This window comes from Triticum aestivum, chromosome 3D (assembly GCF_018294505.1).
Source record: "Triticum aestivum cultivar Chinese Spring chromosome 3D, IWGSC CS RefSeq v2.1, whole genome shotgun sequence".
NCBI lineage: Eukaryota > Viridiplantae > Streptophyta > Magnoliopsida > Poales > Poaceae > Triticum > Triticum aestivum.
The window spans coordinates 184,721,251-184,746,345 of record NC_057802.1 but is presented as its reverse complement, the minus strand read 5'-3'; positions in this window follow the sequence as shown (position 1 = coordinate 184,746,345).

The following is a 25,095-nucleotide window of genomic DNA, read 5'->3' as shown; positions in this document are numbered from 1 at the left end:
ATGGGTTGCTAGAGTGACAGAAGTTTAAACCCTAGTTTATGCGTTGCTTCATGAGGGGCTGATTTGGATCCACATGTTTCATGCTATGGTTAGGTCTACCTTAATTATTCTTTCGTATTTGCGGATGCTTGCGAGAGGGGTTAATCATAAGTGGGATGCTTGTCCGAGGAAGGGCAGTACCCAAGCACCGGTCCGCCCACATATCAAATTATCAAAGTAACGAACGCGAATCGTATGAGCATGATGAAAACTAGCTTGACGATAATTTCCATGCGTCCTCGGGAGCGCTTTCCTTTATATAAGAGTTTGTCCAGGCTTGTACTTTGCTACAAAAAGGATTGGGCCACCTTTCTGCACCTTGTTTACCTTTGTTACTTGTTACCCGTTACGAATTACCTTATCATAAAACTATCTGTTACCGATAATTCCAGTGCTTGCTGAGAATACCTTACTGAAAACCGCTTGTCATTTCCTTCTGCTCCTCGTTGGGTTCGACACTCTTACTTATCGAAAGGACTATGATAGATCCCCTATACTTGTGGGTCATCAAGACTCTTTTCTGGCGTTATTGCCGGGGAGTGAAGTGCCTTTGGTAGGTGGAATTTGGTAAGGAAAATTTTATATAGTGTGCTGAAATTTACTGTCCCTTGTTACTATGGAAAATAATCCTTTGAGGGGCTTGTTCGGGGTATCTTCACCCCCACCAGTAGAGCAAAGACTTTCTCCTCATCCTACTGAACCTACTGAAAATGTTTACTTTCAAATTCCATCGGGTATGATAGAGAAACTGCTAGCTAATCCTTTTACAGGAGATGGAACATTACATCCCGATTTGCACCTAATCTATGTGGATGAAGTTTGTGGACTATTTAAGCTTGCAGGTATGCCCGAGGATGTTATCAAGAAGAAGGTCTTCCCTTTATCTTTGAAGGGAAAAGGATTGACATGGTTTAGGCTATGTGATGATATTGGATCATGGAACTACAACCGATTGAAATTGGAAATTCATCAGAAGTTTTACCCTATGCATCTGGTTCATCGTGATTGTAATTATATATATAATGTTTGGCCTCATGAAGGAGAAAGTATCACTCAAGCTTGGGGGAGGCTTAAGTCAATCTTATATTCATGCCCCAATCATGAGCTTTCAAGAGAAATTATTATTCAAAAAAATTATGCTCGGCTTTCTCTCAATAATCGCTCCATGCTCGATGCTTCTTGTACTGGTTCTTTTATGATGAAGACTATTGAATTCAGATGGGATTTATTGGAAATAATTAAATGCAACTCTTAAGATTGGGAACTCGATGAAGGTAAGGAGTCAGGTATAACACCTAAGTTTGATTGTGTTAAATCTTGTATGGATACCAATGTTTTTCATGAATTTAGCACTAAATATGGACTTGACTCTGAGATAGTAGCTTCTTTCTGTGAATCATTTGCTACTCATGTTTATCTCCCTAAGGAGAAGTGGTTTAAATATCACCCTCCCATTGAAGTAAAAGTAGTTGAACCTATTAAAGTTGAAGAAAATACTATCACTTATAATGTTGATCCTATTGTTCCTACTGCTTATATTGAGAAACCACCTTTCCCTGTTAGAATAAAGGATCATGCTAAAGCTTCAACAGTGGTTCGTAAGAGTAGTGCTAGAACATCTACACCCTCCGAGCAAACTAAAGTTGAACCTAGTATTGCTATGGTTAAGGATCTCTTGGTCGATAATATTGATGGGCATGTTATTTACTTCTGTAATGAAGCTGCTAGAATTGCTAGACCCGATACTAAAGTAAACATAGACCTGTTGTCGGCATGCCTGTTATTTCTGTTAAAATAGGAGATCATTGTTATCATGGCTTATGTGATATGGGTGCTAGTGCGAGTGCAATACCTCATTCCTTATACAAAGAAATTATGCATGATATTGCACCTGCTGAGATAGAAGATATTGATGTTACAATTAAGCTTGCCAATAGAGATACTATTTCACCAGTTGGGATTGTTAGAGATGTTGAAGTCTTGTGTGGGAAAGTTAAATATCCTACTGATTCAAGCCACATTTCTCAAATCAATGATATTTAGCTCATGCCTTAACTCGCGAAATCTTGCTTCATCCGGAGGCTTCGTGAAAATATCCACTAGTTGCTCTTTAGTGTTGATGTAGATGGTATCAATATCTCCCCGCTTGATGTGATCCCTAATGAAATGATGACGATCTCAATATGCTTCGTCTTGCTATGTTGCACCGGATTGTGAGAAATCTTGATGGCACTTTCATTGTCACATAGAAGAGGCACTTTGTCACAAGTGACACCGTAATCCTTTAAAGTTTGCCTCATCCATAGCAATTGTGTACAACAACTTGTGGCGGCTACATACTCAGCATCGGTGGATGAGAGAGATATACAATTTTGCTTATTTGAAGACCAAGTCACCAAAGAGCGACCAAGGAATTGGCACCCTCTGGAAGTTGACTTCCTATCCACACAATCTCCCGCCCAATCCAAATCCGAGTAACCAATCAGATCAAAGCTTGCTCCTTTGGGGTACCATAAGCCAAAATTTGGGGTATGAGCCAAATATCGAAATATTCGCTTGACCGCCACATAGTGGTTTTCCTTAGGTGCGGCTTGAAACCGTGCACAGATTTCCACACTCAACATGATATCCGGTCTAGATGCACAAAGGTAAAGCAAGGATCCAATCATGGAACGATATACCTTTTGATCCACCGCTTTACCATTGGGATCACTGTCAAGCTTGCATTTGGTGGGCATTGGAAACTTGACCGGTTTGACATCAACTAGCTTGATTTTCTTGAGCATGTCTTGGGTGTACTTGGCTTGGTTGATGAAAGTTCCTTCTCTCCTTTGCTTGATTTCGAACCCGATAAAGAACTTCAACTCACCCATCATAGACATCTTAAACTTCTCGGTCATTAGTGCAGGAAACTCATCATTGAAAGATTTGTTAGGAGAATCAAAGATAATATCATCAAAATATAGTTGGCATATGAACAAATCCCCTTTGACCCTCTTAGTAAAAAGAGTAAGATCGATTTTCCCAATTACAAACCCACGATCTTGCAACAACTCGGTAAGATGCTCATACCACACACGTGGGGCTTGCTTCAGGTCATATAGCGCCTTTTTGAGTTTGCATACATGAGTGGGGAATTTGGGATCCTCGAATCTTGGAGGTTGTTTGACATATACCAACTCATTCAAAGGACCATTAAGAAATGCACTTTTCACATCCATTTGTTGCAATTTAAAATCATGATGAGAAGCATAAGCAATCAACATGTGAATGGATTCAAGACGAGCAACGGGGGAAAATGTTTCACCGTAGTCAATACCCTCGACTTGGGAGTATCCTTGCGCCACCAACCTTGCCGTGTTTCGAACAACCACACCATTTGCATCTTGCTTGTTCTTGAAGATCCATTTGGTTCCAATGACATTATGTTCCTCCGAAGGCCTTGGTACTAAATCCCAAACTTGATTGCACTCGAAGTCATTGAGTTCATCGTGCATTGCTTCAAGCCAATCCTCATCATCAAGTGCCTCATGTACCTTTTGGGGTTCAACACACGAAACAAACGCGTGATGCTCACAAAAATTTGACAATTGTTTGTGAGTAGTTACCCCTTTTCTCAAGTTTCCAAGCACATTCTCCATGACATGTTGTTGATGCTTTAGCTCAGAAGCCACTTTAGCGGCACGACGCTCCAAAAGTTCCTCAATGGGCATTTGAGGATCATCTTGCACATCTTGACCACCATCTTGAGTTTGCTCTTGATCTTGAGCTTGCTCTTGATCTTGAGCACCGTCTTGAGCTTGCTCTTGACCTTGAGTTGGCTCTTGATCTTGTACATCTTGAGCACCGTCTTGAGCTTGCTCTTGACCTTGAGCGCGCTCGGAGGCATGAACTTGATCTTGGGCATCATTTGGCACATCACCTCCATGGGGTTGATCTTGCCCTTGATCTTGTTCATTGGGTTGAGGGCCTTCATTTTGTTCTTCGGAAGCGTGTGGGTCTAGTGTAGGTGATGGCTCCACTTGAGTAGAGCATTGTCCTTCTCCTTCGGCCACAAGGGGTTCCTCAATGGGGAGTATTTGACCAATCTCCATTCTTCTTATGGCTTGAGGAGGAATTTCATCACCTACATCACAAAGACCACTTTGCTCCACTTGGGAGCCATTATTCTCATCAAACTCTACGTTACACGTCTCCTCAATGAGTCCGGTGGACTTGTTGAGGACACGGTAAGCATGAGAGTTTGTAGCATAACCAACAAATATGACCTCTTGAGATCTAGGTTCGAATTTAGACAAACAAACACCTTTCTTGAGAATGAAACACTTACAACCGAACACCCGGAAGTACTTGAGATTGGGCTTGTTGTCGGTAAGTATCTCATATGGAGTCTTGTTCAAGCTTTTGCGAAGGTAGAGCCTATTGGATGCATGGCATGCGGTGTTGATGGCTTCAGCCCAAAATTTGTACGGAGACTTGAATTCCGCCATCATGGTCCTTGCCGCATCCATCAACATGCGGTTCTTCCTCTCCTCCAAACCATTTTGTTGAGGGGTATAGGGTGTGGCATATTGGTGCTTGATCCCGTCGTCACTAAGAAACTCATCCAAGGTGTAGTTCTTGAACACGGTGCCATTGTCACTTCTTATCATCAAGATCTTTGCATTATGTTGACGTTGAGCTTCATTTGCAAAGTTGATGACGGTTTGTTGAGTCTCACTCTTCCTCTTGAAGAAGTATACCCGTGTATATCTTGAATAGTCATCCACAATCACCAAGCAATACTTTCTTCCACCAAGACTATCAAAGGATGGAGGTCCAAAGAGATCCATGTGAAGGAGGTCCAAGGGCCTCTTTGAATAGATGATAGTTGTGGGACGGTGAGCCGTTTCATGAAGCTTTCCTTCAATACACGCACTGCAAGCACGGTCTTTGGCAAAACTCACATTTGTTAGTCCACGGATGTGATCCCCTTTGAGGAGACTTTGCAAACATCTCATATTGACATGGGCTAGTCGGCGGTGCCAAAGCCAAGCCACATCAACTTTAGCCATTAGACAAGTCGCGATCTTAGTGGGGCGCTCCGAAAAGTTCACCACATAGAGACTGTTCTCGACATGTCCAACAAAGGCTACTTTAAGAGTCTTGCCCCACAAAAGGGCCACGATATCAAGATCAAAGAATGTTGCAAAGCCCATAAGTGCAAGTTGACGAACGGAAAGTAAATTGTATGCAAGGGACTCAACAAGCATGACTTTATCAATAGTTAAATCTTGAGAGATGACCACCTTGCCAAGTCCCAACACCTTAGAAGTTGAGGCATCACCAAATTGGACATGGGTGGGCATACCTGGAATCAGATGCACATCCACCACCAAGTCCTTGCTCCCGGTCATATGATTTGTTGCTCCACTATCAAGCAACCATCACTCCACCGGAAGCAAACTCCTACAAGAGATCAATGCTTGGATTTAGGTACCCATTCTTGAATGGGTCCTTTGAGGTTAGTGACAAGGGTCTTAGGAACCCAAATATACCATTCAATGTACTCGTAATAAGAACCAACAAATTTAGCATAGACATGTCCATCATGAGCACGACATAAAACATAAGAGGGGTTAAAGACGCCGCCTTTGTTGGTTGGGGTGTTTTTGCCCTTCTTGGCTCCACCATCCACTTCCTTGTTCTTCTTCTTCTCATGAGTACCCTCACCCTCCTTGACAAACGTCTTCTTGAGCGGAAGAGGTTGTTTGGTCTTCTTCTTCTTCTTCTTCTTCTTCTTCTTCTTCTTTGACTTGGGTACAAAACCAAGTCCTTCTTTTCCTACAACTTCCTTTTGATTGCTCAAAAGGTCATTAAGATTCTTTTCACCTTGTATGCAAGACACAAGGCCTTTCTCAAGTTGCTCTTTCAACTTAGCATTTTCCTCCACAAGATGCACATGCTCACAACAAGGGTTAGTAGCATGGACATTATCAATTAGAACAAAAGGAGGACAAGTGGAAATCTCCTTGGTTAGCTTCACTTGGAGTTGATCATGAGACTCTTTGAGAGAGGCATGAACACCCTTCAAGACCTTGTGAGCCTTGTCAAGTGTATCAGACTCTTCCTTGAGTCTAGCATGGCCAACCCAAGGTTCGGCTTTCTCGGATTTAAGCACACGAGTAAGAACAATAGCATGATCAAGATCTTTTTGCAATTTAGCATGACCAACGTTGTGTGACTCCTCAAGAGTCAAACGAAGATCTTGCTCTACCTTTAGAGCAATGGAAAGATCCGCAATTTCATCGGCATAGTCACGACTATGCTCCTCCAACTTGGAGATAGTATCTTCATGAGACTCAATGATATCATTGGCCTCACCAAGTTGTTCCAAGAGAGCAACAAAGTGCTTCTTGGACTCACCCTTGAGCTTGCTCACAAACTTGGTGAACTCATTCTCATCAACTTTCTCCACCTCACTATCATCAACACAATCTAACAATGAAGGAGTAGTAATGATGGTGGTTTTGATGTTATGAGTTACCTTGTTGATACCTTTGGCCATGAGACACTTGGCAATGGTGTTTTCGTTGGGGTGCCGAAGAGAGACACCTTGGAGGGGGAAGATGTAGCAATAGCAATGGTTGCCATTGCCATTCCTTATCCACTTGTACCTTCCTCATCATCATTAGAGGTGTACTCTTCATGTGCCACCAAGCCCTTTGGAGGAGGCTTCCTAGTGAAGTTTTTCTTGCTAGGAAAAGACTTGACTTTATCCTTCTGAATGAGTTTGCCACCATTGTCTTCCCTCTTCTCGTAAGGGCATCCACCACAAAGTGACTCACATTGCCACAATTGTAACAAGTTCTTAGTTACACGTTGCTTGTTCTTTGACCCACTTGAGTTGTTCTTGGTTAAGTTGGGCCTTGAGTTCCTCTTGTTGCTCCAAAATTGCCTTGACGTAAGAGCCATGTGTTCATGGTAAGCATACTTGGTGTCCTCGGGGCCACACTCTTCTTCTTCTTCCTCTTCTTCTTCTTCTTCCGAGATTGCCTTGGCCTTCAAAGCAAGGGATGGAGTGCTTTTCTTTGACCGGACCCGAGCAAGAGCATTGTCGGCGGTCTTGTTCATGATGTTCATGGCAATAAACTCATCCAACACTTCACTTGAGGTTAAGGAGTGAAAGTCCGGCCTTTGACGAATCACGGAAGACATGGCCTTGTTGAAAGGCATGATGGCCTTGAGGAACTTGTGCTTGATCCAAGTGTCATGTGTATCCTTGCTTCCATGGTCTTGGAGAGCAATCGCAAGAGTAGTCACCCTTTGGCAAAGATCACGCGGATCATCATCTTCAAGCATCACAAATTCATCGACCTCATCAAGGACCACTTCAAAGTTGGACCGTTGAATGCTTGAGCTCCCTTGTACATTGAAACAATGTGCTCCCAACAATCATTTGAACGAGTGAACGGGCGTAGGTGTGCTAGGTCTTCGGGAGGGACCGCTTCTTGAAGGATGAACAATGCGGAGTGATTGTATTGATTGTCCACTTCTTCTCTTGGGGTGAAGTTGTTTGGATCGTGAGGGTAGAAACCTTGCTCAATAATTCTCCAAAGGTTAGTTGAGCAATGATTTAAATGAGTAATGCGAAGAGATCCAATTAGCAAAATCACCCTTAACAAGCTTGGGAGGAGGGCCATGAATATTAATGCGAGCGATAGGGACCAGTCCTCCATAGAATGGGGGAGGGGGAACCGAGGCAAAGGTTCCCGTCCCATTCTTTTCATGAGGGGAAGGAACATGAGTACCTTTAGCCGCTTCCTTGGCGGAGTTGGCCTCCGACTCCGATGTCATGGGATTAACCACAAGCAAGGGATCGGGAGTGGATTTCATCCCCTCAAGTAATTCTTTAAACATGGACTTGACTTCTGCCATCATAGACGTCTTAAGTGAAACCATAGCTTCATTTAAGTTGTCTCGAGTGATCAAAGTCAACTCCACCGCCTCAGGCACTTCCTCCTCAGTGTCAACCATACTCTTCGGGTGGTGAGACCCTTAATAAAGAGACGAGGCTCTGATACCAATTGAAAAGATCGATATGGTTGACTAGAGGGGGGTGAATAGGCAACTACCAATTTTTAGCTTTTCTTAAAAAATTGGGTTTAGAAACAAATAGGTTGTCTAAATGTGCAACTAGGTGAGCAACATATATGATGCAAACAACAACAACAACAACAACAACAAGTGCAAGCAAGAGATACAACACAATAATAGCTTGCACAAAGTAAAGGAAAGAGATAACCACAAGTGGACTCGGTGGAGATGAGGATGTGTTACCGAAGTTCCTTCCCTTTGGGGGAAGTACGTCTCCGTTGGAGCGGTGTGGAGGCACAATGCTCCCCAAGAAGCCACTAGGGCCACCGTATTCTCCTCACACCCTCACACAATGCGACATGCCATGATTCCACTAGTGGTGCCCTTGAAGGCGGCAACCGGGCCTTTACAAACAAGGTTGGGGCTCTCTCCACAACTCAATTGGAGGCTCCCAACATAACCATGAAGCTTCACCACAATGGATTGTGGCTTCGAGGATACCTCTTCTGTCTAGGGTGTCAAACACCCAAGAGCAACAAGTTGATGATGATCTAGAAGCCGGGGAATGCAAATCGGTATGGTGGAAGTGTAGATCGGGGGAACCTCCTCCTATCCTCAAAGTACTATGAAGTTTGGGTGATTGAGGAGGGAAATCTCAAGCTTTTGGTGATTTGGGAATGGAGGAGAAAAGCTTGGGCAAAGGTTAGAGTTAGGAGGAAGAAGAAAGGGGGTATAAATACCCCAACAGGATATTTGCCCGTTGAGCAGCCGCCGCCCCGGGTACCCGGACTAAAGGGGTCTGGGCACCCGGACAAAATGGAGGAAAAACAGAGGAGTCCGGGCACCCGGGGGGTCAAGGCCCCGGGCACCCGGAGTGGACAGGGGAGGCGCAGGGACCGGGACCGGGCACCCGGAGCAGCCATAGAGGGAGGCGAAGGGCGCGTGGGAGGGGCCGGGCACCCTCACCGGGCAGGGAGAGTGAGGCGGCGCTGGGCAAGGGGTCGGGCACCCGGGGGCCCCAGACCCCGGGCACCCGCACCGAGCAGGGAGGGCGAGGAGGCACTGGACAAGGGCGCTGGGCCCCCGAGGGCCCCAGACCCCGGGCCCCCGCACCGAGCAGGGAGGGTGAGGAGGTGTCGTGCAAGGGGCCAGACCCCGGGCACCCACACCGAGCAGGGTGGGGCGAGGTGGAGGCGGGAAAGGGGTCGGTCACCCGGGGCTCTAGACCCCGGGCACCCACACCGATCAGGGAGGGGCAAGAGGTAGTGGAGAAGAGAGGGAGGAGACCCCAGCAAATGAAGAAACTCCCGATAAGGCCCAACGCAGATAAAATAGAAGGAACAGAGAAGTTTGAGTTCCCCAACTCCAAGATCATAGCAACCCCTCTTGATAGTACAGATGTTCCTATGACTCAAAAAGAAACCGAAAATCTTCTCGAGCCAACAACGAACACTGTCTTTTCTCTTTTTGGTCTTGATAGGGTTACCGACGTCCTCGACGCACAAGAGGCGATAATGTCCTGAAATAAACTTGACAACCGACATTAGACTTCACAAATCATATTGTGATCAATCATCAAAATGTAATTGAGTGACAATTGCACTTTCATCAGGGAGAACATTTATACCTTGAAATTTTAGTTAAGGGATCATCTTATAATGCTACCGCCATACTAAGCAAAATAAGATGCATAAAAGATAAACATCACATGCAATCAAAATATGTGACATGATATGGCCATCATCATCTTGTGCCTTTGATCTCCATCTCCAAAGCACCGTCATGATCTCCATCGTCACCGGCTCGACACCTTGATCTCCATCGTCGCGTCGTAGTCGTCTCGCCAACTATTGCTTCTACAACTATCGCTAACGCATAGTGATAAAGTAAAGCAATTACATGGTGTTTGCATTTAATACAATAAAGAGACAACCATAAGGCTCCTGCCGGTTGCCAGTAAATTTTACAAAACATGATCATCTCATACAATAACTTCTATTACATCATGTCTTGACCATATCACATCACAACATGCCCTGCAAAAACAAGTTAGACATCCTCTAGTTTGTTGTTGCAAGTTTTACGTGGCTGCTACGGATTTCTAGCAAGAACCGTTCTTAACTACGCATCAAAACCACAACGGTGATTTATCAAGTTTGCTGTTTTAACCTTCAACAAGGACCGGCCACGGTCAAATTCGATTGAACTAAAGTTGGAGAAACAGACACCCGCGGGCCACCTTTATGCAAAACTAGTTGCATGTCTGTCGGTGGAACCTGTCTCATGAACGTGGTCATGTAAGGTTGGTTCGGGCCGCCTCATCCAACAATACTGCCGAATCAAAATAAGTCATTGGTGGTAAGCAGTATGACGATCACCACCCACAACTCTTTGTGTTCTACTCGTGCATATCATCTACGCATAGACCTGGCTCTGATACCACTATTGGGAAACGTCGCATGCAATTTAAAAAAAATCCAACGCTCATGCAAGATCTATCTAGGAGATGCATAGCAACAAGAGGGGGAGAGTGTGTCCACGTACCCTCGTAGACCGAAAGCGGAAGCATTTGACAACGCGGTTGATGTAGTCGAACTTCTTCTTGTTCCGACCGGTCAAGCCCCGAACGTACAACACCTCCGAGTTTTGCACACGTTCAGCTCGGTGACGTCCCTCGAACTCTTGATCCAGCGAAGTGTCGAGGGAGAGTTTCGTCAGCACGACGGCGAGGTGATGGTGAAGTGATCCGCGCAGGGCTTCACCTAAGCACTACGACAATATGACCGGAGGCGTAAACTATGGAGGGGGCGCCGCACACGGCTAACAGATGTTTGTGTGTCCTCCAGGCGCCCCCCTCCCCACGTATATATAGGTTGGAGGGGGGAAGAGGCAGCCAGGGGGCGCCGAAGTAGGCCGAGTCCTAGTTGGGCTCCCACCCCAATTCAGAAATCCCCCTTCCTTGTTTTGGCACTAGGAGAAGGAAGGAAGAGGTGGCGCCCCCCCCCCCCCCTTTCCTTTCTCCCTTGAGAAGGGGAAGGAAAGAGGGGCTAGCCCTCCTCCCTTGCCTTCCCTAGGGCTGGCCGGCCTGGAGGAGGGGCGCACCAGCCCCCTGTGGGCTGGTCTGTCCCTCCCTAGGCCCATTAAGCCCATATAGCTTGTCGGGGGTTGCCCGGAACCCGTTCCGTTGACCCAATACGTACCCGGCACCCTCGGAACACTTCTGGTGTCCAAATACTATCGTCCTATATATGAATATTTACCTCTCGACCATTTCGAGACTCCTCGTCATGTCTGTGATCTCATCCGGGACTCCGCACAACATTCGGTCACCAAATCACATAACTCATATAATACAAATCGTCATCGAACGTTAAGCATGCGGACCCTACGGGTTCGAGAACTATGTAGACATGACCGAGACACCTCTCCGGTCAATAACCAATAGCGGAACCTGGATGCTCATATTGGCTCCTACATATTCTACGAAGATCTTTATCGGTTGAACCGTTATGACAACATACGTAATTCCCTTTGTCAATCGGTATGTTACTTGCCCGAGATTCGATCATCGGTATCTTCTTACCTAGTTCAATCTCGTTACCAGCAAGTCTCTTTACTCGTTCCGTAATACATCATCCCGCAACTAACTCATTAGTCACATTGCTTGCAAGGCTTATTATGATGTGCATTACCGAGAGGGCATAGAGATACCTCTCTGATACTCGGAGTGACAAATCCTAATCTCGATCTATGCCAACCCAACAAACACCTTAGGAGATACCTGTAGAGCATCCTTATAATCACCCAGTTACTTTGTGGCGTTTGATAGCACACAAGGTATTCCTCCGGTATCCGGGAGTTGCATAATATCATAGCAAAGGAATATGTATATGACATGAAGAAAGCAATAGCAATAAAACTGAACGGTCAATATGCTAAGCTAATGGATGGGTCTTGTCCATCACATCATTCTCCTAATGATGTGATCCCGTTATCAAATGACAACTCATGTCCATGGTTAGAAAACTTAACCATCTTTGATTAACGAGCTAGTTTAGTAGAGGCTTACTAGGGACACGGTGTTTTGTCTATGTATCCACACATGTATCAAGTTTCTGGCTAATACAACTCTAGCATGAATAATAAATATTTATCATGATATAAGGAAATATAAAATAACAACTTTATTATTGCCTCTAGGGCATATTTCCTTCAGGAATTAGGTCAACGGAGCTGCATGGGGCCCACAAGCTCAGGTGGTGCCCCCTTGGGGGGGCGCCGTGTGAGCTTGTGGGTCTCCTGTAGATCATGTGGTCTCCACCAGAAGCTTCTATGGTCCCTTCTGGTCCAGAAAAAATCACCGTAAAGCTTCATCGTGTTTGGACTTCGTTTGGTATTGATTATCTGAAAAACAAAAAACATGAACTGGCACTGAGCACTGAGTTAATAGGTTAGCCCCCAAAAATAATATAAAATTGCATATAAAGTATCAATATTGATAATATACTAGCATGAAACAATAAAAAAAGTATAGATAAGTTGGAGACGTATGAGCATTCTCAAGCTTAATTCCTACTCGTCCTCGAGTAGGTAAATGATAAAAAGATATTTTTTTATGTTGAATGCTACCTAGCATGTTTATCATGTGATCTCTTTCATGGTATAAATATTGAGAAATGATAAAGTAATTGATATCAACATAATAATATCCATGAATACAAGAACATAATCATTGTTTTTTCAAAATATATGATGCTCAATGAATGTTATCCCTACTCATTGAATTATGTAAGCATGGCCTCCGCCTTCACCGCATAAATATAAATCATGAGCAACCCGATGTCAAAGCAAGAAATTGGATCATACTTTTTAACGCTCTTCAGCATTGTCAACTCCACTCAATACATGAGTGTGAGCTATGGGCATTAGCACTATGGGTGAAGTAGAATGCAGTGGTAGGATATATAAGGGGAGTCAAAAAGGAAGAAAGTCACGCATCAACTCGGCGGATCAATAGGCAATGGAGAGGCCCATCAATGATATCAATGCAAGGAGTAGGGATTGCCACGCAACGAATGCACTAGAGTTATAAGTGTATGAAAGCTCAACTGAAACTAAGTGGGTGTGCATCCAACTTGCTTGCTCATGTAGACCTCGGGCATTTGAGGAATCCCATCAATGGAATATACAAGCCAAGTTATATAATGAAAATTTCCACTCGTATATGAGAGTGACAATCTGGAGACTCTCTATATGAAGAACATGGTGCTACTCTGATGTACAAGTGTGGTAAAAAGGATAGTAGCATTGCCCCTTCTTTCTTTTTCTCTCTTTTTTGTTTGCCTCTTTTTAATTAAGTCCGGAACCTCATCCTCATTCTTTGGAGGAATCATTCGTATCCACCTAGGCATACATGGTCGGTGTCTAAGGATCGCATCGAGGCAGCAGGAGATGTCTTGGAGCATACATCAAGCCTTCGGTCTTGATCCCACCTAGGCGTACAGCTTCTAGAGTCTTCCTTAACGAGAATGCGGGTCCACTCACTACAAAAAAATACACTTCAATGATGATACATGTTTGTCACAGTAGGTCACGTTTTCTGTCATGCATGTACATCCATGACAAATTTATGACAGAATCAAGATAGTCATACCTGTGCTGTCGTAGAAGTGTTCCATGACATTACCAAAATTATCATCACGGAAGTGTCCACTTCCATGACGATAAATCGCGCGTCACAGAAGTGCTTTCATCAAGGGTGACCGACACGTGGCATCCACCGAAACGGAACGCCGTTAAGCTATTGGGTCCGGTTTTGTATCCGATAACCTGTTAACAGCCCCGACCAATGGGGATTTTCCACATGTAAAATCATCATTGGCGGGAGGAAACACGTGTCGGCTCACCGTTGGGACAGATGTCATCCACTCATTGGACCCAAAGCGCCTATGATACGTCGACACGTGGCACGACCCAACATAGGCCCATTCCTGTGAAAAGGCTGGTCTGTTTGACTTGGTCAAAAGGTGGCGGGCCGGCCCACGGCAAGCCTGTTAACGGCATGTTCGCATGTATCCCATTTACAGCCCGATAACCCAGGGCCCGTTTATGGCCTATCCAAATTAGGCCCAGTAGCGTCATCTGGGCTGTCCAATATAATTCCAGCCCATTTTAACTTCCGGCCCATGTATGGCCCATGACGTCTTTTGGCCCATATGAGGCCCGTGGTAAAACTGGCCCGTAATGAACAGTGTATCACTTTATACCCATTAACGGCCCATTATTCCATTGGGCCGTTTCCAGCCCATGTTATCTTTCGGCCTTCTCAGGGCCCATTTATTCTTGGGCTCATTTTCAGCATTCGGTTACTTACGGCCCGTTACTGTCATTTTCTGCTTGTGGGCCAAATTCAGCCCGTGGTTACAGTCGGCCCGTTTGTGGCCCGTTAATATGTTGGGCCGTTTTCATGTAAAAAAACCATTGGGCTGTTTTCATAGAGTTATCAAATACGGCCCATTAACGGCCCGTTATTGTCCATGAATAGTATGGCCCATGATTGGCGAAATGATGATACGCCCCGTAGAAGGCTCATGGATCCTACGGCCCGTAAAAGGCCCATGAATCGTGCGGCCCGTAGAATGCCCATGGATCCTACGGCCCCTATAGAAGGCCAATGGATCCTATGGCCCGTAGAAGGCCCATGGATCATACGGCCCACAGGAGGCCCATGGTTACAACAATCCGTGTGTTGCCATGATTATTTTGGCATAGTTTCCAAAAATAGGTTATTGTGGCCACTAGAAAAACACAGAAAAAGAACTGCAGTGACTACAAGCAAACAACTAAACAGGACAATAAGGAAATAAATAAGCAAGCAATTAACGCTAGCCTATTACCGCTATTACACATATTACATCCACTGGGCATCAAAGTTCGCCACCAGTGCAAATATAGGGAACAAATCAGCATATTACATACACTGGCCGTCAAAATTGGCCACCAGTGCAAATAAACGCGGCAGCAAAACAAGAGCATAACTAAAACAACTTCAGAAGAGCTCAAGAAACGTGGTATCCACCATGCTGGCAATAAGCTTAGCAAGCTTATTAGCTTTGTCCTGTTTGGCGCTAAAATCCTCCAACGCTTGCTGTTGCACCAGAAAGTATGCATCTGAATGCTCCACGGACTTCCACAGTCCTTCCGCTTCTTGTCGCAGCACAGCTGATCGATGTCTTTCAGCTTGTAGTTGAGACTCAAGAAACCGAACTGATTCAGACAATGAGTTTGAATAGCTTGTGCAAGCGGTAGTGGCCAGTAACTCAAACACTAAACCAAGACAGGACTTTGGGGTTGTCTCACTGTCATCGAGATAGTCTTCCTTCGTTGTTTTATCATCTTTGTTGGAGACCAACAAGGATGTGTCACTATCCTGAACCTTATCTGCATTACTTCCTTTACCATTGCTTAATAAGGCACTCTTCCCCAATATTCTGTCAGCATTCTAAAAGAAGAAACAAGCAGACACATAACAGGTTTAGCATGTACTAGTATATGAAACTCATTTCGCTGAACCAGTTCATTAGTAAGGTGGACAAGATTAAACTACCAAGTCTTCTATTGCCAAGTACTAGTACATAATAAAAGCATCAAACAAACATATATCTATGTCCTATGGTCACTGCATTGTCTTGCCAAATCAAAATAGAGACACGGTTTAAATCATATCAGTTCAAGACAAAGCAGTGAAAGAATAGAAACCGTGGGAAACTACACGGCACAACAAGATTTCAGATGGGTACCACGGGTCTACATGTACAACAACACTATTTGCTCTGTTGTGATGCTAGTAATGTGCATGATATGAGAAGTCAACTGTATACACAATTGAAATTGAAATCAACAGAGCTATTGATAAGAGCAAGCCTGTTAAAGAAACATGCGTGAACATACCTGCTGTGCCATTGGAGTTTCGATTGGATCCTTCAATTTAAAAATAAGGTTGTATGAGTAAATACAGTGATACAAGAGCAAAGCAGTATGCACGATAGCAATCATAGTTAAAAAAGGCGCGCCTAAGTGAGCGCTTAAGCGCGCCTAGGCTCTAGGCGTTGGCGAAACGCATTGCTCATAACTACGCTGAATCTATGCATAACTGCGCATAAGCATGCGCTTTGGTCAGTAAAGCACAAGGCAGTGGCAAAACGCACAATTAACGCCTAGCGCTTTTTGGAACTATGATAGCAATGTAACCTTAAATTAGAACAGTTGTTCTTTAGGTTTAGGCACTTGTTCTACATGAACAGAGTACAGTAAGATGCAAGAATATAGTACTTCAAAATAGAAAATGAGCTCATAGACCTTACCACATTCTTGGTTCGGGACCAGTACAGAACAAGGCGTTCCTAGTCATCGTCCAGTAAATGTGTCTCAGGAGAACATAAGGGAATTTGATGAGTTTCTTTGCCGGTGAAGTATGTTTTCTTCAGGTAATTCCAATACTGCCACCAAGCATTCTTGAAGATAGCAGAGGTATTAGCACAGGTACCTCATCCTGAGTTTCCAAATTGGTCCTTCTCTATAGAGAAAAATGGGAAAATTTGCTGTATTATAACCATCATGGAGGTAGGATGTATGGGACAAAGCAAAGTAATTGCCATGAATAACATTACTTACACATAACTCCTGGACAAACACCTGCAACTGGAATTTCCTTCATCTTCAGTATAATATTTCCAAGATGGTAAGATACGCACATACGATTTAACAACATCAAATGTGATAGATGCTAAACTACGACTAGCTGGTTGTGCTTCCTCCACAGGAATAGGCGTACTAACTGGTGGAGTTGGGGTTTTCCATGGTAGTACTGGCCCTTTGGGCATTGGAGCTGCCTTACTAACTGCTCTTGTTTGGGAGCTCTGTGGTGGAGATGGTGCTGTGTCAACAGGAACTGGGTTACTATCTGCTGGGGTTGGGGTTAGATTGGGTGAAGCTGGTTCTCTAACCATCGTAGTAGGGGTACAATCTGCGAGAGTTTGGGTTATGTGTGGTAGGGCTGGTTCTCGTGCATGTACAACCGGGGTGCTATCTCCACCAAGAGGTAGCACTGTTTTATTTGAAGACCGTGTTTTTAGTCCGCTAGATGTTGGCATCACCCGCTCCAATTCAAATGGCTGATAAACAGGAAACATAGTTGAATGTACAGACATTGTATGAGAGATAGATGCAATAGATGGTGTGGAAAAAAGAGGACATGAAATAGTTGACATGTATATTGTTTAACTAAAACGTATAGCATGACATAATTTCACATATATGATGTCTATCTAAACTGGATAGCATAACATAACATAATTCAAAGATATGATGAATAACTAAAACGCTGTGCCGCATACACCTCGGTGGGGGAATACGACTGGTCATTTGTCTCTGAATCCATCTCTGAGGAGCTATCAGGACCCAACAAGAGATCTGCTTCAACAGGTAGCGCTGTCTGCTCTGAAGGCCTTATTTTCACTCCATATTTTTCAATCTCCCACCCAAATGGTTGATTCATAGGAAGAGTAGTTTAATGTACAAACATTGTCGACAAATGGAAATGTAATGAAGAAAAGGATGGGCAAGATATCATTCAAATATATGATGCCTGGTTAAACAGGATGGCATTGCACATTTCACATATATTATGGCTGGCTAAAAGACATGAGACTGCATAATTCCCATATATGATATAGGAACTAAACAGGTGGCGACAGAACATGTCTAAACTAAGCACATGACATATATGATGTCAAAAGTAGGCACTGCAAGGCAACATATGCATAATATGACTAACATCATCATGCCAAGGTAGAGCAAACACCTTGGGGGGTAAATAGGAGTGGTCAGCGGCGTCTGAATCCGCCTCAGAACAGATATCTTCCTCTGGATTACAATCTAGAGAGGGGTGGGGAGGGTTTGCCATTGAACCCACCATGGGGTGATGTCTGCATGACATTGTATTGCCGCGCAAAACTCTTCTCTTTTTCTCTACATGTTCAGCATGACTGTGTACAATATCTGACATGCATACGAAAAAAATGGTGAGATTATGCAAGGAGAGCATGCATAAATTTAGAGTGATGGTAACAACCAGTGGGTGGATCCAAAAATAATGATAGCAGGTTGATGATTGCTTTAATTTAATAAAAAGACAGATGATGATTGCTTTACTATTTGTTTCCCACCCAAGATGAACAACATAGGCATACCCTAGGTGAACCAGATATTAGACAGAGGTACTATTCATTGCTTCCTCGATATGTGCCCCACAACTAATTTAGAACTCAAGTTTGAACATTAATTTCGACCTGACTTGGAGTCCAAGAGGTGAAAAGGATGATAAAGTAGAAGGTAATTTTAAGCAATGCATAACATAAGCAGAATCAAAAGAGTGCGACCTCTCTTGTGGACCTGTGTACTCCTCAGGTTCATCTGCTGAGTCGATGATGGTGATGTCGTTGCGGTGGGTGCCGGCGGCAGGGAAGGAGATCTGAGGCGGCGAAAGACGGTCATGAGTCGTGATGTCTGGTTTGGTGGATGTTTCTGTCGATGGAGCAGCTCAGGTGAGGTGGACGACGTCACGGCAGGAGCAGGAAAAACCACACAAAGTTCCCTTCGACACCTACCTGTAACTCAAGTAATTCTGTAAGGGCTCATTTGGCTTGCATGATTCTGAAAACGCAGGGATAGGAAAAACAGCGGAATAGGATAGGAATGCATATGGTAAACAGAGCATTTGTAAACACAGGATTTCTGTCAACTTGGGTGTTTGGTTTACAGGAATTGGAAGAGCAGAGGAATGCAAAGAAACATGGCCAAAATAAATTGAAACCATATGAAAGCGTGTACAGTTAGAATGTTATTCTGCCACTAATGCACTTGGTCTTGTTTTCATGCATAGGATTTTGAAAAGTAGGTCCAGGTGGATGTTTTGCTTCATTCTTTTCAACAAAATGCATGAATAATTGAATAGTAGAGTGCCATTGGAAAATTCCCTATTGCTATTTTTTTCCGTCGAACCAAAATAGCCCTAATGGATCGACATGAATGTATAGTAATAAGTGATGCAACAAGTGTACAACCTCTTTGCCGTAGCCGTGTCGACCTCAGCGTCATTGGGTTGGTCGCTGAAGCAGTTGAGGCAGAGGTGGCTATCGGAGGTGTGGAGGAAGATCTGAGGAATATGTAGACGACGTCCAGGGCACTGCTCTGTTGTGATGGATCGTTCTGTCGTTGGAGCAGCCCCGGTGAGCCGTAAGACGTCAAGGCTGAAGCAGCACAAGACAGACATCGTCAATCTCAAGTGAGATTCTAATAGCATCTCCAATAGATGATGTAAAATAGATGTAAAATTTACATCACCAAAAACCACCTGACTACAACAGATGAGGTAAAAACTGTTGACTCTGAACTTAACTATCGAAACTGAAATTTATTGTGGAATCTGAATGTTATTGTCGAAACTAAACGCAATGGTAGCAGAGAGGAACTTGACATGTAGTTTAGGGAGGGCCTGCAGTTCATCTTCAACCTGCACCCCCCTAAGCCGCCAGCCACCACCGGCTGAACCGCCGGCCCCAGCACCGCCTCGCCACCCCGAAACAACTCCCCACCGCCGGTCTGCCGCCACCCCTATAGGCCCCCGCCCCCACCCTGAACCCTAAGATAGATAGTGGGGTACCTCTCCAGCGAGCCCCCGTCCCTGCTGCGGGTAGTGCTTCCTTAACTCCTGCGAGCCCCTCACCCCTTGAAAATCGACTGACCGAAAAGTCGATTCAGTCGACTAAAGTGTAGCTAAATCAGAGCAGAGCAGCAGCACGAGCGAGGGGGAGAGCAGCAGCAGCAGCGCGAGCGAGCGAGAGCCGGAGCAGTAGCAGCTGGGCGAGCGAGCGATCGAGCGAGAGCCGGAGGAGCAGCAGCAGCACAAGCGAGCGAGAGCCGGAGCAGCAGCAGCAGATCCGGCTGGTATGGACGCTGCCGCCGAAGGGGCCTTGCACTAGGGGAGAGCCGCCATGGAGATGTCGCCCGCGGCGCCAGCTTCAAGGTAGCCACTCCATGGGGTTGCGGGATGGAGCACCGTCGGTGCTGGGAGGTCGGGCTAAGGAGAAGGTGCGATACGATGAGTGTACAACCTCTTTGGTGGTGCCGAGTAGGCCTCGGCTTCATCCGAGGAGTCGGTGAGGATGTTGCGGTTCCGGTGGAGCAGGTTAAGGCGGCGCTGTGGGGATGGAGCAGCCGCGATAGACGAGGCGATCGTCGGAGCAGCTCCTTGGAGGTGGAGGACGGGGCGGCTGAACCGACGGGACGACGAGATGGACGACGGATCCTCATCCGGGGAGGTGGATGAGGGACGTCGAGCTATTGCGATGGACGACGTCGTCGGGGAAGAGGCTCCGGCTGGGCAGCGGTTAGGTGGCGGACGGAGGAGGGTGGGGTTTCACAGCTGGAGCGGAGAGGTTATGGCGGCCTGGGATTTCGAATGGCAAAAAGGAGGCGATGGGAGGGGGTGAACCATGACTTAGGGACGCGCTTGTCCAAAATGTAGGGTGTGTTACAAAAGTACCCCCCACTGATTTGAACTAGTGGCCCTTTCGGCTCAGGGTTAGAAGGGGGATTTCGCGTGTCAGGATTTGGCAGCTGGAGGGAGTTTTCGCGCGCGTTGTAATTTCGGGATAGCAAGACGCGGGTTGTGAAGGCGCCAGTTTTGGGAGCACGATATCTGAATTTTCGGGATATAACAAGGCGCGGGTTGTATTTTAGGGACAAGCCTAACGTGTAATATTGTACTTGTACGTACCAAATTAATTCGCACTTCCCTCAACCAAAAAGAAAACAAAAAAAATAAAAATATTCACACCACGCAAAGAGAGAGTCTTGCCCCGTTTTACTATTAAAATGCTATTCAAAGCTACTCCCTCCTTCCATCTATATAGGGCCTAATGAGTTTTTTGATGCTAACTTTGACCAAATATTAGAGCAATAATATATGACATGCAACTTACACAAAGCACACCGTTAAATTCGTCTGTGAAAGGTTCTTTCAATGATATAATTTTCACATTGTGCATGTCATGTACTATTAATCTTGTCAATAGTCAAAGGCGGTCTTAAAAAACGCATTACGCCCTATATAGATGGAAGGAGGGAGTATGAATCCATGTTATGTCCAATTAAATTTTTTCGCTTGATGTATAATGCATGTAACCTACTCATACCAACATTTTAGTGCATTCCAAATGTCTATACTACCGCTGCAATTCGAACTAAATTTGAATTCGTTTCTCTATTTCAATAAGAATCTAAAATCATGATTGTTGCCAACTTCAACCATCATTCGTGTATTACCTTAATAACACACCACATGATTACTATAGAGATAGATATGAACTACGTGTACTACATGAACTCGAATTCTATTTTTTGAATACACTTGATGTTGATTCCAAATAATAGTACATTTGATGTACTAACAATATATTCATAATCTAAACCATGTTCCATACGTTTACACCGTGTTTATCACACATAGTATAGTGCCCCGCTGAGGGAGTCCTGGATTAGGGGGTCCTCGGACAGCCGGACTATTACTTTGGCCGGACTGTTGGACTATGAAAATACAAGATTGAAGACTTCGTCCCGTGTCCGGGTGGGACTCTCCTTTGCGTGGAAGGCAAGCTTGGCAATTCGGATATGTAGATCTCCTCCCTTGTAATCGACTCTGTGTAACCCTAGCCCCCTCCGGTGTCTATATAAACTAGAGTGTTTAGTCCGTAGGACAACAACAATCATAATCATAGGCTAGCTTCTAGGGTTTAGCATCTACGATCTCGTGGTAGATCAACTCTTGTAATACTCATATCATCAAGATTAATCAAGCAGGAAGTAGGCTATTACCTCCACCGAGAGGGCCCGAACCTGGGTAAACATTGTGCCCCCCGCCTCCTGTTACCATCCGCCTTAGACGCACAGTTCGGGACCCCCTACCCGAGATCCGCCGGTTTTGACACCGACATTGGTGCTTTCATTGAGAGTTCCACTGTGCCGTCACGATAAAGGCTTGATGGCTCCTTCGATCATCGGCAACGATGCGATACAGGTGAGGTTTTTCTCCCCGGAAAAGGTCTTCGTATTCGGCGGCTTCGTACTGCGGGCCAACTCGCTTGGCCATCTGGAGCAGATCGAGAGCTACGCCCCTGGCCGTCAGGTCAGGTTTGGGAGCTTAAACTATACTGCCGACATCCGCGGAGACTTGATCTTCGATGGATTTGAGCCCATGTTAGGTGTGCCGCACAGTCACGACGAGCATGACTTAGCTCTGCCGTCAGACGGTGTTCGGGAGATCACACCTGTGGCTACTCCGGCCCTCAATCCGGAGCAGATCGTAGGTCGTCCGAGGACGGGCGGATGGACCCCGCCACGGAGGCCGCACACTCAGCGGCGATAGAGCCGAATACTGACTTCATCTCCTATGAGACCTGTGTTGTCGGACCCTTGGATTCGTCCCCGGCCACGGGCTCTGAACCGCCTTCGTCCGTGCCTATCGAATCTGATTGGGCACCGATCATGGAGTTTTCCTCCGCGGATATCTTTCAGCACTCGCCCTGGGCGACGTGCTAAATTCATTAAGGTCTCTCTCCTTGTCAGGAGGCCCTTGGCCGAACTATGCCCGGCTTGAGTGGGAAGCGGACGATGAAGAAATTCGTTCCCCACCCACCACCCACTTAATAGCCATTGTCGATGACTTAACCGACATGCTCGATTTCGGCTCCAAAGACATCGACGGTATGGACGACGATGCAGGAGAAGAACAGGAACCACCGCCCACAGGGCGCTAGATAGCCACCTCATCATATGATATATATATATATATATATATATATGTGTGTGTGGTGGACACCCCCAACGAAAGCGATGGCAATAAGGCAACGGAGGATAATCCCCACGAGAAGCAATCTAAGCACCGACGTCATCGGTGCCGCTCTAAGCCCCGCCATAGCAAAAGCAGCGATACCGGCACAAGAGACAATAACGCTGCGGATAGTGCCGAAGACAAAGACAATCCCCTCCAGCCAGGCTTCGAACGGGAGGATGGGCAAGCTAGCCCTAAGGAACAGGCGACAGATGGAGAATCAGAGGATGACACTTACATTTCCCTCTCCGAAGACGAGGTGAGCCTTGGCGACAAAGAATTTATCATGCCTGAGGATCCCGTCGAGGAGGACCGCTTCAAGCGTCGGCTTATAGCCACAGCAAAAAGCCTGAAGAAAAAGTAGCAGCAGCTTCAAGCTGATCAAGATCTGCTAGCGGATAGATGGACCGAGGTTCTGGCAGCTGAGGAATACGAACTCGAACGCCCAACCAAAAGTTACCCAAAGTGCAGGTTGCTACCCCAACTCGAAGAGGAAGCATTAAAGCCTACACTACCAGCGTATGATGCGGCTGACGGGCCACCTCGTGGCCGAGACAAAGCGGCATATCAGCCCGAAGTCCAGCCCGCACTCCGTCGCTAGTCAAACAAAAACACCAAGGCCCGGGGAAACACGCAGGACCTGCGAGACATATTGGAAAACAAAGCAGGACATAAAAGATCGATCTACGGATCACGGGGGCGCGCCCCAACGCGTGACGACTACCGTCATGCCGGATATACTAAAAGCAAATCCGGTCGGGCCGAATATAGCAGACAAGACTCGTATGAACTGCGTCGTGATATAGCCCGGCACAGAGGCGCCGCACACCCCCGATGCTTCACTGATGAAGTAATGGATCATGAATTCCCAGAAGGGTTTAAACCCGTGAACATTGAATCATATGATGGTACTACAGACCCCGCGGTATGGATAGAGGATTTCTTCCTCCACATTCACATGGCCCGCGGGGATGATCTACACGCCATCAAGTATCTCCCGCTAAAACTCAAAGGGTCGGCTCGGCATTGGCTGAATAGCTTGCCGGCAAACTCCATCGGAAGTTGGGAGAACCTGGCAGACGCATTCCTGGACAACTTCCAGGGCACTTATGTGCGACCACCAGATGCTGATGATTTAAGTCACATAACACAACAACCCGGAGAGTCAGCCAGGAAATTCTGGACTCGGTTCCTAACTAAAAAGAACCAAATTGTCGACTGTCCGGATGCCGAAGCCCTAGCGGCCTTTAAACATAACATCCGTGACGAGTGGCTAGCCTGACATCTCGGCCAAGAGAAGCCAAAATCCATGGCAGCCCTCACGACACTCATGACCCGCTTTTGCGCAGGCGAGGATAGTTGGTTGGCCCGTATCAACAACACAGCAAGCAACCCTGGCACATCAGAGGCCAGAGATAGCAACGGCAAACCTCGATGCAACAAACACAAGCGCCGCAAAAATGGTGAAAACGCTGAAGATACGGCAGTCAATGCCAGATTTAGTGGCTCTAAGTCCGGTCAGCGGAAAGGGCCATTCAAAAATGACAATTCGGGTTCGTCCAGTCTGGACTGCATACTCGACCATCCATGCCAAATTCATGGCACCCCAGGAACACCAGCCAATCATACCAACAGAGAATGTTGGGTCTTCAAACAAGCTGACAGGTCAGGCGCCAAAAACAAAGATAAGGGGTCTCAAAGCGATGATGGTGACAAGGAGCCCAGATCACCGAATACAGGAGGGCAAAAGAAGTTTCCCCCGAAAATCCAAACGGTGAACGTGGTAAACGCCACCCACACTCCCAACCCAGACCGGATGCACACCCTCAGGGATGTCAATTTAACAGAACCAGTCGTCCCACAATACAAACTAGGGCCGATCACCTTCAACCGCACGGATCGTCCGGTTGACACCAATCAGGGCAATTCAGCCGCACTAGTCCTCGACCCAATAATTGACGGGTTCCACCTCACAGGAGTCCTTATGGACGGAGGCAGCGGTCTAAACCTGCTTTACCAGGACACAGTGT